Raw genomic sequence first — 18,396 nt, 5'->3', positions numbered from 1 at the left:
CAATGCAGGAACATAAAAGATACAATGCCCTAACGAAGAGTATCAGACCCATCTCTCCTAACATCCGACACTGATTAAAGAGCACTGGAAAAAATTCCACAAAGTTTGTTGATCTGATGAAGGGTTAGTGGGAGGTACAGATTGTCCACTAACTTGTTGTCTAGGGGAGTTTGTGCACTGCTGAGGTCTAGAGGACCTAGTCTGTCTCCCAGGGACGGATCTGAAACGATTTAGCTTCTGGGGTCTTGTGTGGTGGGGTGAGGTCCCACGAATCCTCATTCGTCTAGAGTCTGGATATGAAACAGTATCAATCATTCTCTTTGTGCCCCTATCTGAAGGTAGTACCCTGAAAAGTGTTGTGTCCCTCTGTGTGGGGTCTGGTCTAATGGGAGGCTGAAGAATATGTGCTCAGAACCTAAGAGCCTCTTGCATATATAGGGCCAAACATCTCTGATCGAGATACCTGAAAAAGTCGGTGAGGGTCTGAGAGTCTCTGAACAAGCAATGGAACCTTCCTCTGATCTCTTAGTATATAGGGCATCCAAAAATGAAGTGCACCTCGGTCTCTACTTCCTGTAAATGACATACCTGACAGATTTTGTCTGGCCTATAAATCTGGTGGTCCGTCTCTACTCGAAGTCTATGAGAACCTACTCTGAACTGGCTTAGAGGAATGCGAAGAGCATGCATCCAGTGGTGAAACGTATACTGGGGTCGAATAATGAGCCCGTCTCTCAACTCCAAGAAGTGCTCAACGTAGAAGGCCATCTTTGGGTGCAACCCTCCCGGAGGATTGACCTAGGTGACCTAGACAAACTGCATGTAGATGTCCTCCCTAATGATCTTGTTCAACTATTGTCTAGTAGGTAGAAGGTGACCAGGAGCATCCAAGGAATATCGGAAAGGAAGGAGACAATCCAACTGAATGCCCACTGACTCTAAGAGATCTGAAACTTATGTAAACCAACATCTAGCCCAGCCCGAGGGAGTATAACGAGCAATATTCTCAGAAGAGCAATATGCCAAGTAAGGGTAATAGTCCCTACTCTTTATCGAGTCTGCAAATCCCCGAACACGATGCAAGAATGAGACCAAACTGAAGACTGTCTCAAGCCGAAAGGGTTGAGCTCCAAACTCTGCAAGGATGATGTGCTGAGGTATTGTTTGTTTGCATCTCATGATGCGATGGAGAAGAAGAGTCTGGACTCTCTCATCTGAAGCCCAATCCAACTCAAGTAAAGACGGTCCCTAAATCTCTGAGCCATATAGAACAGGGGGACGAATCAAGGTGTCCATGAGGCTCATCTTGGACGAGATGTCCTGGAAGTGATGCTGAAAGCACTATCTCTCGAGAAGGGCTAAGGATCCATATCCTTTGTTGATCTGAGGCTGAAGAGTTGGTCGCAAACTGAAGCGGGACCTGAGAATTGCACCCCCAAGTACGTATATGTGCTGGTGATCTCAACCTCCTCCCCTCTGAATAGGAAGTGAAGGTCTGAAGATTTCTTCACCCCATTGAAGATCATAACCTTAGTTTTACTTAGGTTGACCGTCAACTGTCGAAGATCGCAAAACAAAGCTAAGGCATCCAACTGCCTCTGTAATCCTTTTGGAGATGAGGAGAGGAGGACCATGTCGTCAACAAAGAGTAGAATAAATATCATGACCTGGTGAAGAAGGCAACCATCAGTGTCCTGGATATGCTCGTGTAGAAAAGCTTCCAACTCATCAATATAGATCCCAAACAGGGTAGGGGACAATGGACAACCACGTTTAACCCCAATAGTGCTTTCGGATGAAACCGGACATCCCATGAACCATGCGAAGATGACCAATGACGGATTCATATAGGCACGTAATAACTATCAATAGGGTCACCGAGATGCCAATATCTCTGAGTCTCTGGAGTAAGGCTTCCCTTGGAACAGAGTCAAAATCTTTTTGAAAATCTACGAAACAACATTAGACTTTTGAAGAGCGATGTCGTGCCTCCTCAATCACGGCGCGAAGGGTGAAGATGTGGTCAATGGTCTGATGAGCTGGTCGAAAACCTGCATGTCCCCTAGCTCTGAGTTGTCTCTGCTCAAGGTCACTGGAGAGCTTCCTATGTAGAATAGTAGCATACAACTTCGAGAACGTGTGGTCCACCATGATCGTTCTGTAGTTATTAGGATTTGAGCTCGAGCCTGATTTGTGGATTGGATGGATGATGTGGTGTGACCATGCCGGTGGAAAACCTTCACAGACTACATGGTTGAAGAGATCAGTCAAGTAACTAACCAAAGCATGGAAACCGTGTTTAAAGAACTCTGCTTGGTAGCCTTCCTCATCGGCTGTTTTGTTGTTGTTCATCACCCAAATGGCCTCTCTAATATCTTTGTCTGAGAATAGGTAACGAGAAGGGAGTGGGGAGGTAACATGAACTTGGCCCTGCCTCGAAATATCATAAAGGTTGGAAGTGTGAGAGAACATGGATGTAGGGTCGAGGTCAGATGGAAGAGGGGAGCGTCATGTATGCCATAATTGTTTAGGGGAGTGGGCAAGGAGAGCAGAAAGTTCCTGTTTTCTATGAGAGATAAAGAGTCGTTTCTTGCGATGAAGGAGACGATGGTAAGAAGCTTTGATGTCAGGGTAGAAGGGTTGAGAGTGGGTGAAAGCATATCAAAGTTCTCGATGTAGAGTCTTGCATTCATCATCGTACCATTTGTTCATGGGGAAAGATCCAAATTTTCGGGAGGTGAAAGTGGGACGAGTGGAGTGAGGGAAGGATTTGAGTGTTGCTTCCCAAATGGCAGATGAAAGACGAGTGTATTTAGTGGAAGCAGAATCAAGCAAGGAGAACTGGGTTTCTGATGGGAGCATCTTGCGTAGGGTAGAGGAGAAGATGTCAGGGTCGCCTTCATCAAATTGAAAGGTGGTTCGGGGTGGGCCCCGAGGGGAAGGATGGGGTGGAAGGGGAGGGTCAAACCAGAGAGAGAAGGAAAGAAGTGCATGATCAGCAAGGGGGATGGGGGAGACCGAGAGATGGTGAATAAAAGGGAGCAAGTTTTGGCTAGCGAGGACATAATCAACTACACTTGCACCCCTGCCATATGGTCAACACGGTATCTAGAGTCTGGATATGAAACGGTATCAATCGTTCTCTTTGTACCCCATAAGATAAGCAAATAAAATCTAACAGGACTAAAACTACAACAACAACAACAACAACAACAACAACAAAAACAAAACAAAAAACAAAAACAAAAACAAAAACAAAAACAAAAACAAAAACAAAAAAACAAAAAAAAAAAAAACAAAAAAAAAAACAAAACAAAACAAAAAAAACAAAAACAAAAACAAAAAAAAACAAAACAAAACAAAAACAAAAACAAAAACTTTAGAGATCAAAAAAGGAAAACTTATGGCTTTAATAAATATACGGAATAGGTTGTGTGGAATTTTCATTTCGAAATGGCTTTACTAGATATACAAATTGGCTTGCTCGTAGGATTTAGATCTAAGTTGTAATCTCCCCAAACACTGGTATGTAACGATATATTTATTGGTTGGAACTGTCATCTAGGGTTTTAATATTTTCTAGCATTTTCAAAGCTTATGAATCTGTGGTGATGCTAAAATGAAGGATTTTGGAATTTTTATTCATAGTCATGTTTAAAAAGAATAATCTGATGAGAATAGGAACTGAGGACTTATCTGGGTCCCTCTGCCCTTCACATGGCGTCCCTTGCGGGCGACCTTGGCCTCAAGATGCAAATTATGTGTGTCGACGAGTTCAAGGGGAGGCCCAATTTCCATCAAAACTTAAGCGATGACACCATTTCAAGCAGAACACAATGTCCATGAATTTGAAGCAATGTTTCTAGACACGAGAAAGAAAGAAATGGTAGGAAAATGGCAATGTTTATGACAGTCTACAGATGACAGGATATGCAAAGAAATCGTTGGTGCCTCATTGGTTGTTGCCTTTGGCAATGAGGCAAGAATGTCCATTCCTGTTTTTTGGATGCCTATGTTGCCCACAACCCCAGTACAACCCTTTGCAAGGACAGGGGATACATTTTCCTCGTATTTGCAGGTTATTGTAGCTTCGATTACTCTAACCCTTAATTGAAGGTTGTTTGTTGCTGAAACCCTGAGGGTTTTCTGGCGAAAACACTGGAAATGAAAAAAAAAAATGATTTGATTTTCTCTTCGCCCATGTGGGTATTCAGAAGCTGCAGATGCGACGTGGATGTCTTTCTTTTTCCTTAGAAATCCCCTCCACTCTGCAGTACTAAGAGGCCTAGAAACAGATCCAAATAAACTGTTGTTGTCACCACCAGTAGGGGCAGAAACAGGAATAAGAATGATATAGGTAAACTGATTTCCTTAAGCATTAACCTTTACATGGGTACCGAAGCTTGGAACTGATCTTTTCAAATTACTGTTACTCGCATCCAATTGATCTTGCTTTACCTCGACCCTACATCCATGTTCTCTCACATTTCCAAACTTTATTATATTCCCGAGCATGCCCAAATTTATGTTACCTCCTCACTCCCTTCTTGTTACCTATTCTCAGACAGAGATATTAAAGAGGCCATTTGGGTGATGAATAGTAGCAAAGCAGCCGATGAGGAAGGCTACCAAGCAGAGTTCTTTAAGCACGATTTCCATTCTTTGGTTAGCTATTTGGTTGATTTCTTCAATCATGTAGTCCGTGAAGGTTTTCCACTGGCATGGTCACACCACATCATCCATCCAATCCACAAATCAGGGTCCAGCGCAAATCCCAATAACTACAAAATGATCATGTTGGGCGACACGTTCTCAAAGTTGTATGCTATTGTTCTACATAAGAAGCTCTCCAGTGACCTTGAGCAGAGACAACTCAGAGGTAGGGGACATGCAAGATTTCGACTGGCTCATCAGATCATTGACCACATCTTCACCCTCTGTGCTGTGATTGAGGAGGCACGACACTGCTCTTCGAAAGTCCATTGTTGTTTCGTAGATTTTCGGAAAGCTTTTGACTCTGTTCCAAGGGAAGCCTTACTCCAAAGACTCAGAGATATTGGCATCTCCGCAACTTTATTGACAACTAGTATGCACATATATGAGTCTGTCCTTGGTGGCCTTCGCGCGGCTCATGGGATGTATGATTTCATCCGAAGCACCATTGGGGTTAAACAGGGTTGTCCATTGTCCCATAAATACGGTTGTCCATTGTCCACTACCCTGTTTGGGATCTATATTGATGAGTTGGAGGCATTATTGCATGAACATATCCAAGACACTGATGGTTTCCTTCTTCACCAGGTTCTGATATCTATTCTACTCTTTGCTGACAACATGATCCTCCTATCCTCATCCCTAGAAGGATCACAGAGGTAGCTGGATGCTTTAGCTATGTTTTGTGATCTTTGACAGTTGACAGTCAACCTGGGTAAAACCAAGGTTATGATCTTCAATGGGGTGAAAAAAACTTCAGACCTTCACTTCCTATTCAAAGTGGAGGAGGTTGAAATCACCAACAATTATACTTACTTGGGGATGAAATTCTCATGTCCCTGCTTCAGTTTGCGACAAACGCTTCAACCTCGGATCAACAAAGGATATGGATCCTTATCCCTTCTTGAGAGATAGTGCTTTCGACATCACTTCCAGGACATCTTCTCTAAGATGAGTGATCTGTTTTTGAATTATTAGTTTATGATGTGTTAATATAAATTACAAATTTCTAAACATATGCTTGCTTATTGCTTCTTGTACTGAGGTTTCATTAGTTGTTTGTGTATGCAATCAGGTAAATTTCCTTATGTTTAAAATGAGCTTCAAAAGAAAATATTGAACAACATACATTCAAAGTACAACAAACCATCAAAGAGACACTTTAACACAGTGTTTTGGTGAAGGAGTTCACCCCTCCTGAACTACATCTCCTTGGTCAAGCTTCCATGGCTTGGGCCTCTGTATTAGATCAATGTGGAAAAATGTTGTTTTTCAAAGCTCTATGGCTCTTGATACCTGCACCAATGTGTTCAGAATGTCCAAATTAGCCAAGAACACCTCTTCCTGAGCTCAATTTGGTCGAAAAATTGCCTTCTCTATGACTCAAACAGTCTTTTCCTACAATTTCTCCTCTAATTCTAGAATATCTCCAGTTAGATCCGCTAAATATGGAGGCTGGTCCAAATTTGGGGGCACTGCCAAAACCTCTGCCATTTTAAATTGCAATTAATTAGTCTTAAATTGCGCTCATTAACATTAAACCCATGATTAGTGTTAACCAAAACCGTTATATTCGGTGATTTTGATGGATCGTTCACATGTGATGTTAGTATCGCATTAACCATTGGAGCCGGAGCCATCAGAGTGCTGACCGTTTGAGGTTGCGATGATCACGTTCACATGGCATGTATTAAACCGTCGCGGAGTTGGTTTGGAAAGCTGCTGATAAACCACAACCATAACCGCATGGTTTGTGGTGGCCTATTCACATGCAAAACCGTTGCAGTGTGGTGAACTGCCCGTCGGAGTTAACTGCAACCGTGACCGCCAACGTTGGGTTGTGTTCACATGCGGAGGGCCGGCCTATGGGCTAGCCCTCCTAACCGCCCATCCAAACTTCACCAAACCTTAAATACAAGCAGCAAACATATGGGGGTAAGAACCATGGTATAGCGGAGGCGGTTAAGGTATGTGGACGGTAGGCTGGAGGTCGCGGGATCGACCCCGACCTCCACCATAATATTTTTTTTCCATTGTGTCAAGACTGTCAAGGCCTTTGGGAGGTGCCACGTGGCGGCCCCCAGGCTTGCCATGTGGCATTCTTCCATTGGTCCATAAATATACCAATCAAATTGCGCCAACACACCACCTGTACAACCCAATCAAATGATGCCACTTGTCCATCTGTGATTCTTCATTGACCACTGTTGATCATGCCTAATCACCTGCCACATCAGTAGTATGGACTGCTGACTGTGCAGTGACTGGGCATTGTTTTTGCAAATTTCCCCTATTTAGCAAAGCGATAAGAAGACAATAATTTTCTCATACGAACTCGGTTTTCGACGAAACGAGTTGCGTTAGGATCACTTTTTCGAGATGGACGAAAACTTTGATTTTTGAGCTAAATACTGAGCACCTGATCATTCCTCCACACTAAAAGCCTTTTGGACCCCAAAATATACTATCAATTGTTCAGCAGGTGAGGGCACAACTCCCTCACCTTCTCGATCTGCAACCATTTGGCTTGAGAAGGCTTTTGTCCCTTGAGTCCCACTCTAAGGTATTCAACATCCCCTCTCTTTGAAGTCCTGATTCTTCTATCAAGTATGAGATCTTGTTGAAGCTCATCTAGATATTTTGGCAAGAAATCATCTATCGATGGCAGCTGAACATGCTCTCCTTCATCATCAATCAAAGGAGGCTCAAACAATCTCAAATTCTCAACATTAACAACAGCGTATATTTGCATATAAGGAGGCAAATCAAACTTAAATGCATTGTTACCAATCTTTTCCATAATTTTAAAAGGATCATAGCGGATTGGCTTAAGCTTTTTACCTTCCCCTTGAAGTCTCTCTTTGCTAATATATAACCAAACTTCGTCGCCAACTTGAAATTTATGATCAACCCAGTGTTTGTCATGCCTTGCCTTGTAGCTGCTTTGACTTTTCTCAAGTTGTTCTTGCACTGTATGATGTATCAACTGAATTTTCTCTATGAACTTCCTTGCCTTATCGATGTCACTGTGACCATCGATGGAAACATCTTTCTCAAAGATGAAGTCCAATGGCGATCTTGGCAAGTACCCATAACATGCCTCAAATGGCGATGTATTTGTGGAAGAATGCTTTGCCCTGTTGTATGCATGTTGTATGTAATGCAACTGTTCATCCCACAACTTGGGATGTTTGCTACAATATCCTCTAAGAAGATGAATAACTGTTCTGTTGACCACCTCGGTTTGTCCATCTGTTTGTGGATGAAAGGTTGTACTCTTCTTCAACTTTGTGTCCATCATGTCCCACAAATTTGACCAAAAATTCCCAACAAATCGAGAATCTCGATCACTTACAATAGAAGTAGGAAGACCAAAATGAACCCAAATGTTTTGGAAGAAAAGATGAGTTGTTTGTTCATCTGTAATTTGCTTTTTACATGGTGTTAGTATGCACATCTTGCTGAACCTGCATACAAGTAATCATGACCTTTCCTTGACAATGGAAGACCTCCTACAAAATCCATTGAGATACTCTCCCATGGATGTGAAGGTACCGGAAGTGGAGTGTATAAACCAAGTTTCCTATTGCTAGGCTTACTTGTAGCACATAAAGAACATCCTCTTATGAAACGAGAAACATTATCCAACATGTGTGGCCAATAACAATACCTTTGAAGATTCACTATTGTCTTGCCTACACCAAAGTGTCCAGCAATCAATGAAGTGTGTGCCTCCCTTATGATATTGTTTCTTTCTCCCTGTGGAATACACAACTTGCCCAAGTGATACAACAAACTGTTATGTACATGATAATCCAACTCTTCAATTTGATTTCCTTGACTCAAGCTTGCATATACTTCTTGAAAGTCACTATCATTTGCATATTGTTCTATGTAACTTTCATGCAAAACAAAATTATGCTTGAGTATAACAAATGAATTTACAATAGGCCTTGAAAGCATATCAGCTACCTTATTGTAGATTCCCTTTTTATACCTGATAACCAAATGAAATTGTTGTAGAAAACCCATCCATCTGAAATGTCGTGACTGCTGCAACTTTGATTGTGACTGTAAATACTGCAATGGTTGATGGTTGGTATGGATGATAGTCTCCTTCCCCATTAAATAGTGTTTCCATTTCTTAACACTTTGTACCAATGCATAAAGTTCTTTGTCATAGGTGGGATAGTTAGTTACAGCTCCATTAAAGATTTCAGAATGAAATGAAATGGGCTTACCATGCTGCAATAGAACTGCTCCCATGGCATAATCGCTTGCATCTGTTTGAATCTCGAATGGTTGTCTAAGATCCGGAAGAGCCAATATCGGTGCTGAACTTATTTTTTGCTTCAAAGCATCAAATGCTTTCTATTGTACATCTCCCCAATGGAAGACTTTCTTGACACTTGTCAATGCATGTAATGGAGCTGCAATGGAAGAAAAATTAGCAATAAACTTTCTCCAATATTGTGCTACCCCTAAAAAGCTTCTTACCTCTGTAACTGTATTGGGCTTGGGCCAATTTAGAATGACCTCAACCTTAGAGGGGTCGATATTCAGCTCACCTCCTCCAACAATGTGTCTCAAATACACTAAAGAAGTCTTGCCAAATTCACACTTTGGCATCTTTAAAAACAACTGTTCTTTTCTCAAGACATCTAGTACTTCGTTTACATGCATGACATGTTCATCTCTAAATTTGTTGAATACGAGAATATCATCTAAGTAGACAATGACAAAATCATCTAGAAACGGTCTCAATACATCATTCATTACCCTCATGAAAGTAGCTAGAGCATTTGTAAGACCGAAAGGCATAAAAAGCCACTGAAACAATCCTTGTTTAGTTTTAAATGCAGTTTTCCAAATGTCTTCTTTAACTATCCTAACTTGATGATAACCACTTCGTAAGTCTAACTTAGTGAAATACTTTGCATACCTCAACTGATCAAGCAAATCATCAATTCTTGGGAGTGGATAATGATTTTTTACTGTGATTTTGTTCAGTGCACAGAAATCCACACACACGCACCAAGTCCCATCCTTCTTTGGCACTAATACAATGGGCGAACCACATGGCAAAGTAGATGGGCGTATGCTACCATTGTTAAGCAATTCTTGAATTTTCTTTTTGATTTCCATTATCTCCATAATCGACATGCGATACATGCCTATGTTTGGAAGTGGAACATCATGTTGCAACTGAATCTCATGCTGAATTCCCCTCTTGGGAGGTAACCCTTTAGTTCCTGAAACATCTCGCCATGCTTTCTTACCACATCAAACAAATTAGATTTCAATTTATCATCACAACCTTCAAAAGATTCATAATCAATATCATTATTTTTCTTGATCATGAGAAGCACAAAAATTTTACTTGCATTTACTAGTCTCTTCATCTGCCCTGCATTAACCAAGGAAATGTTCAGCTTTTTGCGATGGGCTCTCACAATGTACTCCACCCCATTCTTTAGCAATATGTATTTGTTGTCATGGTGATAAAATACTGCTTTCCTATCATACAAATAAGGACTACCCAAAATGATTCCTGAGATGTCAAGTGGAACTACATCTAACTCAACTTTATCAATGAACTTTTCAGTAATGGCGAACTTGAATAAACACTTCCTTGTAACCTGTAAGTTTTCATTGTTAACTATCCAACCCAATTGATCCAGGTGGATATTGGTGGCCACCCGCCAATTCCACTTGGACCCCCACCTTTGTTTCTTTCAGTTTTTCAGTTTCCTTAATTGTAGCACAGTTTACTGTTTTAGCAATTTTTCGGGTCCTAAACTTCCGGATCCGTTTTGAGGCCCTAAACGACGTTTTTTTTGGCAATCTACCGCCAGCAGATTGTTGTCTACAATTGTCTTTCTTGTCATAGTCCTCAGAGAGATCTTTCCAACAGGTTATCATGCGCGTCAAATAGAGATAATATGACCAAGTCGCGACCCCAGGAAGTTGGCTATCCAACTCACCCCAACGGGGCCCATAAATTCTTGGTGTTACATCTCCTCGGGTTAGGTTTTTGGTTGTTTAGGGTTTGTTCTTATTGTTCAATAATAAAAATGCCCTTAAGCCTCATTGTAACGCAGTTTAGAGGCATGTCGCCGCCACATCTCTTCTCATAGATAAGCTACCATCGCCCAAGCTAGTCTTATTTCCATTCTGTTTGTAAGCATATTTCAGTATTTGATATTAATGTAATGAAGTGTTATTTCTACTGAATCTTTGTATTTATGGTTATATCTATAATTTGTTGCGTTCATGTTTAAATCTGAATCAGTGGTATCAGAGCGGTCTGCTATTTCTCTATTTTTCTTTGCATGTCCCCAACAAGGTCGGGATATAAGGAGTTAGGGCTTGAACTAGTCGAACCTTTGCAAGACCAGCCTCGCAAATCCCGACGGCCTCCCATGGCAGATGAAAAGAAGGATGAGGGGGCAGGAGATCCTATCAAAATCTTGCTCGAGGAAGCCCTCGAGCGACAAAGGAATGCGATAATGGACAACTTTGCCCAGATCCATCAGTGGCTACCCAGGGGCGACGCATCTACTTCTGGCAGCTACTCTGGAAGCGCCACACCCTTTAAGGTACAAGTTAACTTTGACATTCCCATATTTGAGGGTCAGATAGATGCAGACGCTGTAGATAAATGGTTAAATCTGCTAGAAGGATATTTTTCCATTCATGATTTTTCCAGCTGGGAAAAGATCACCTTTGCACTTCTCAAAGCAGCCCCCCACATCAAGGACTGGTGGGAAACCTACTGTGAGCAGAAGGATGAAAGTACAAACTCATTGTTTTCAGTCGCACCCACTTGGAACTCGTTCCAAGATGCCATAAAGGAGTAGTACTACCCTATCAGGAGCTATGAGGATAAATACATAAAGTGGACAACACTGCGACAGGGAAGGGACCAAGATGTGTCAGAGTTTACCAATGTTTTTCATACCCTTCGCAAGAAGTTGGGATTCAAGGATTCTGAGAAGTATTTGGTTCTCAAGTACCTCGGCTGCCTGCACAGGTACATCCAGGACGAGATGAAATTCCTGGACATCTCCTCACTCAACACGACATAGCGATATGTGGTCAAGATCGAGCAAAAGTTTAAACAGAAGAAGTGAGACTTTGGATCTACGAATCCGAAGCAAGGGAAAGGTGCCCCCAAATCGTAGAACAAAGGACAAAGCCAAGTTGGGGGACCCAAAACAACCCGCCAAAGCCGCAAGCAAAGAACAATGCCGCGAAGCTGAAGAAGGACACGGGAAAGTGGTGTGAGTTCCATAAGAGCTCCACTCACAACACAAGTGAGTGTCGGGCCAAGCAATCATTGGTGGCCGAGCTAAAGGCTTCGGAATCAGATGCATGTTACGACTCTAAGTCAGAACCCGACAAGGGGAATGACAAAGGGAAGTAGATTATCGATGCGGAGCCCAACGCCATCGTTTTCACCACGAAGATCCAAAAGGAGGAACCCAAAGATCTAGTGGAGGAGGAGCGCCTCTTCCACTCCCAGATGTGGGTAAAGGGTTCCCCGCTATAGTTCGTTGTCGACAGCGGGAGCCAAAAGAACCTCACTTTGGAAGAGGTCATGAAGCAACTGGGCTTACCGACCACAACACATCCACAACCGTACACCATTGGGTGGCTTTACCAAGGACGGGATCTTCGCGTGAGCCAGCAGTGTCGCCTTCCATACAACATCAAGCCCTTCATAGATGAGGTACTATGTGACGTTTCTCCCCTTGATGTTTGTGATGTATTATTAGGCCAACCATACTTATGGAATGTTGGCTTAGTGGGGCCTGACCCAGGTTCAAAAGTGATTTAGCTAAGCAAATCCCGGTACTACTGGCCCTTTCGGCAACAGTCTGCGGAGCGCAGACTGAGGTCTCACTCGAAGTAGTATGGGAGAGTGCTAGAACTAGGTTTCTGCACCCTGGGGATGTCTGATAGGTGGCGATAGGGATGCGATCCAACCTCAGCGCTTACTGGGCTACACGCACCAGCGAGCACGTTGGGTTCTGTGTTACTTCCTTCGTGCAGCTCTGGCTGCAGCGTGACTGGTGTTTATTACCTAAGTCTTCCTTAATTAGATTATGTTCGCTAATTACTTAGAATATTTTCATACATAAACATTCAGACAAGAGTTTATCAAGCGCACACATAGAAATAACCAGATAACAATTAATGCATAATATCAAACATATAGATCAGATGCACTGTATTCCGAATCCAACTTATCTTTATTGATAATCCTTTTCAATTTCAGTTCAATTACAGACCCGACTCCGCCATGTGCACTTAGCTGTAGGGGTCCGTGCACTCAGCTGCGGACTCTACCAGGCCTATGCGCACTCAGTTGCAGAGCCTCTTCCTACTGCTACGACCCAATACACTTCAGATCCACTTCTATCCTCTAACCATGCCTTCACATATATCTACTTGCTTGTTCCCAAAAACTTACTTTACACTTAGAGCCTCGCTCTATTTATACAATCCCATGGTCCACGGACCATGGGTAGGCTAACACAACTTTACATTAAATTACATTATTTTAGGGTGGACAACCCTATGACTCATCCTAGACTTTCACGCTCCGCGCCTGTACTTCGCGGAGTCTTTACATTACATTGACCAGAACTCGGGCTTTAAGCCCCAAAAACATGTTGTGGGGGGGATCTGCTGCCCAATAGGCCCCCAACACAATCATCATGACTCGTCCCGAGTCACTCTGCTGGTGTGGCGATCTTTGCGCGAAGTCCACCCAACAGGTCTCGCGCAGCTTGGGTGTCCGCAACACAATGTTCGGCTGTCTGCGGTACTTGTTGCACACATATATCTGAACCTTCATGAGTAGGGTCACATTCCTGTCCCACTGCATAAAGTTCCTGCATCTGTGCCAGCTTCCCTTCAATGGTAGCGGTAATTGTGAAAGCTTCATTGATCCATGGTTGGATGCGTGCTTTAAGCAGGGCTTCTTTTTGGCGTGCGATGTCTAATTGGTCCTTCAGTGCCCTTGCCTTCTGTAGTCTGGCGAGTCGTTGAGTAAGTACAACCATCTGCACGATGCTCTGGACACTATCATACTCCTGCTCCAACTCGCGTGCCTCTGTATCTAGGTGTTGTAGATTCGGGTCTTCCTGCAGGTGCGTAAGCATGGTTAGTGCTTGCTCCAACATCCCGGTGCAATCCTGTGTTGCCTGGCCAATTTGCTCTGACCCCATCTAGATAGTGTGGGCATGCTGCTCTTTGACTTCTGGGGGCATGGAGGGCTGTGCCTTCAATTGCGGCTCAGCGATCTGCAGGTTCAACTCCAACTGAACCTTTGTTGTTTCCTCCCTGGCCTCACAGACTCTGGCCGCCAATCTATGGACCCGCTCTGCTACTGGTAGCTCTGCCGGCACGACCAACTTTGGGACGCTCCTGCATGCCTCCTCTACCACCTGCTCCAGTCCGCGAGCCTGCGCAACCAACTCATCATGCTGGAGGCTAAGCTGGTCCATGTTGATTTTCTACTCGTTCAAGACCTGGATCGCGCGGCCTTCCCAGGCATGGAGCTTTGCGATGACCCCATCCTATAGTTGGTATAGAATTTCACGCAGCAGGGCAGCCAAGTTCAAGCCGACGCCTTTCATGTTGCTCATCGCAGCCCAGTCACCCTCGCTTGCTGCTGCTAGCGCGCCTTCGGGCAAGACGAAAGGGTTGTCCATACAAGCGCACAACGTCTGTTCGGCCTCAGTGGTTCCTGCTGCAACGTACTGAGCCATTGTACCTAATTGGGGGGACTGTACCTGTAAGCCTTGAAATTGCGCACTGAGCGTCCCTAAAACAGTGTTCTGCTCCATCCTCAGTTCCTGGAGTGCGTCTTTCGTGACCTCGCGAATCGTTTCACTAATGTTAAACAGATCACCTTCTGTGAGCGTGATCGGGTCGACGGATGTCTTTGTCACTTTTACCTTCTTCCTGGGAGCTGTTTTCTCGAGTTGGGTCGATGTGGAATCAGGGTCTGCGCGTTCTTTTGTCCTATCCACTTCCCCGGTCTGTTGCTCCGTGGACATCTCCTGGCCCTCCTCTGGCTCTCTTGTTGATGCTATTGCGGTTTCTGCCGTCTGCGCCACCACTGTTGCATCAACCGTCTTTTGTTGTGCGGCTGCTTCTTGTTCCTGTCATCTTTTTTCAGCTAGCTGCGCTATGCACAGCTTGGTGTCCTTCTTTCTTTGATGGGCTGAGGTCTTCTCCATTTCTTCCAAGTCTGGGGTGCACCACTCCAGAGGCTACAACTCCATTACTGCAAAGATCGCATCGTTCGTTGCAATGAATGGAAGCTTCACCCATTTCTGCGCTGGATCCTTGCGCACCTGGATATACAAGTTATGCATATCAGCCTTGAACTTTGGGGTGCTCTACAAGCTATTATGAACCATAGGAGACAGGCGCAGCCTTCGGTTGATCCACATTCAGATGCTCACCTCCATAAACACCCAAAACACCTTCATCTTGCGAATCCTCTTCACGTCTTTTGTAGCCCAGAGCGAGGCATACCTTGCGGCTTCGGGCATATCACCCTAAATACTGGGGAACTGGTTTTCCTCTAGCATCTCCCCTGCAACCAACAGGATGGATAAGAGAAACCATGCATAGTGGAAGGTCTTACCCTGCTCCTAGGCCTCCCTGCAGTTCGTCAAAAACTCCTCGCAGAGGAATTGCGCCCAGTTGAATTGGACCCCCTCTGCGCATTGCTCTGCCAGCGCAATCACAAACGCTGGTACTTCGTCGGCGTGACATTTCCTCATCAGTTTTTCGGCTAGGAGTTGGGTGGCTACGCGCACCCCTTTGTCCTTAATGCTTGCGGTTGTGTACCCCCACTTTTTCTTCTCCAGTTTGTACTTGGTCTTCATAGCTTCTGCGAGGGCCAAGTCACTACTTTTACTCACTATGGCTGCGGGGTCGTGTCCTTTGAAAGGCATGCAAGAAATTATGTGAATTAGGTCGGCCGTGATGGGAATAGGCTCTTCCAGCTAGAGATACCCATCATGAACCAGGCACAACAGCTGCCTGATGATGAAAATGGTGATGGGCGCGCGGTGGTAGTGGGGTATCCATTGCAGATGGAGTAACCCAAACTTCTCCACACCGCGCAACCATTTCTGCTTCATTAACTTTTCCGTGGCCAAGTGTGGGAACTTCTCGCTGTCTGCGGAATCCTCAAACTTCATGGTCGGTATTCGTCCCAAAGGTGGACCTTCAAACATTATACCGTCGGGGAGGAGTGGAGTCTAGAGCGCACTCTTCGTGGCCTCCAGGTCTTTCGGTATCTTGGTGTTCCCTTTCCACGGGGGGACATACGTAGGTAACTTTGTTGCGGAAGGCATTGGTGAGACATCCTCTGCCTCCTCGTATTGTGCCTCAATTTGAGCAATTAGAGCTTGCAGGTCTTCCTCCTCCTCGTCGGATTCAACGGTGACGACTTTTCCCTTTTTTGCCATTGACAGTTTGCCAAACCGTGGGTTTCTTGGGGATACACGGGGTGGGCCCATAGTTTGCTTATCTTTCCGTGGCCGCGACATTCGTGGTGATTTTGGAACTTCTGGCACAGCTGCTACCTCTCCAATCTCCTCATGGGCCATATGGGGCTCCGCAGTAACTTCAACGAATCACACTCTTGTTCTAGCAGCCGTCATCGTATCTACACTTGAAGGTGGTAAGACTACGCGATGCTCAATGCTATGTAATTGCTCAATTCTCAAACAACCAAGTGTTGTCTCGTGGCTAGCCCTAGGGGTTTTATAGCATCTTTTGGATTTGAATTTGACCCTTCCCCCCACTTCTGAGTCATTAATGCCTTCTTGGCAGCAGATCGTCTCAAATCTAGCTCTTAATTCATGTCTTAATTGCCCGCCACCTACTTCTCTTTGCCTTAAATTGGACATCTTGTCGTATACAGTGACATCAACGGTAACTTCCCATCCTATCTGCGCAGCCGCGACCCTAGTGACAAGCTGATCGTGTGCGAAACCGCCTTATCGCGCAGTTTCCATACAGACTTTTTTATAGTCCCACGCTCCATTTCAACTGCTTAGAGCGCTGAAACTGTGCTCCCTACGGATAGTTAGGTGGTCGCACCACCTGTGCGAGGCTTCAATTCACTTTCCAGCCTAGTCCGCGGGCACTCCTCAATTACCCTCGCGACAGTTAGTGCCGCACATTCTTCCTTATGCAGTATGCTCCCTTGGTTACTTTGTCTGGTAAGGTGCGGTCGCAGCCATGGTAGTAGAGCTGCAAATTCTCGGCGGAAATCTTCTAATGCAATAGTATGGCTACCCATATCTTGTCTTGTCATTCTTACTTTCTTGGCACAACATGCTTGCGTGATTTTGATTTCCAATTTGTTGATTTCTGCGTCCATTATCATGCTTTTCTTCCTCAACCGTACCCGATCTTCTTCAAGTTTGCAAAGTTTAAGGTCCCCTTGTCGAATGGCTTCCTGTAGCTACATAATTCCTTTGTCCGGGTCCTCGTGTACTGTCCCAACTGTGGGAGCTACTGCGTGAGGATTCCTTCCTTCCAAAACTATGGTCTCGGCTCTACTCCCAGCTTCAGAATTGTTTCCGTGCTGAGGTTTTTGTACATGGCCCTATAGGCCCATCGGACCACTGGTACGCGCAGGTCCCAATCAGATTGTCACGCCTGGTGAACTTTGTTCAGGATCTCGCACACCTTCTGGAATGCTTCCGCGTGGAACATTTGTGGTGTGCATCTCCTTTCCTGTTGCTATGCCCTGTTCCGATTTTCGATCCTGAGTTCGGGTTGTGCATGTGCGCATGTCTTTACCCATTGAGACAGGTGGCCGCGCAGGCCGCTCCACCCTGGCTGACCAACTCTTGTTCAAGGCTAGGGGCTTGAAAACCGCAGGTGTATCATCCTTCTACATCTGCGTCAGTCCTCAAACTTGCCTTGATGTGTACTCCACCATTGTGCGGGTGTTGCACGCAATGCCCATTTCAACGCATCGAACCGCTACTGTTCCTGTATTGCGCTTTCAAATTTGCTCAAGAATTCATCCACCGCTGTCAATCCATCATATGTCGGCAACTCTCATGCCTCTGTTTTCATGCAACACAGTGATCTAATCATCATGTTGCAATTCAACATTGTCACTTCGTACAACCGATTCTGCCAGCGCTCTACTTCTTCGTCTGAATCCGAAGTGCAGGAGCTTTCGCGCTCCCACGAGATTCTCCCATCTGCAATCGGATTTACCTAATCCTGGTCTCACGCAGTTATCTTGTAAATACAATCCAGCTCATCGTTGCTTTCATCGTCACGCACTGGTTCAGTGTAGTGCGCTCCTTCGACTGGGTCCAATGGGACTACTACGCGTAGCGACTTTTTCTCGAAGATCATTTTGCGCTTCTTCAGATTGATGACTTTGTTCATATCGGTGGCCCAATCTATGCCTAACAATGCGGGATAGGGATTGCTTTCATCGACAATCTCTATCACTTCAAAATCCATCTGTGTGCTCACGCCTTCAATATCAAATGTTACTCCTTGCAACCTCCCCATGGGCAAAATCTTTTGTTGGTTTGTCATTCGTAATTGAATAGGGGACCACTGTAACGCGGGCCTACCCATGCGTTCCCATGTTTGCTTGGGTAACACATTCGCTTT

The sequence above is a fragment of the Pinus tabuliformis genome, chromosome 2_2, assembly GCF_031772625.1.
Source record: "Pinus tabuliformis cultivar Carrire ecotype Pingquan chromosome 2_2, CPIR1, whole genome shotgun sequence".
NCBI classification, from domain to species: domain Eukaryota; kingdom Viridiplantae; phylum Streptophyta; class Pinopsida; order Pinales; family Pinaceae; genus Pinus; species Pinus tabuliformis.
This window is presented reverse-complemented; position numbering follows the sequence as displayed.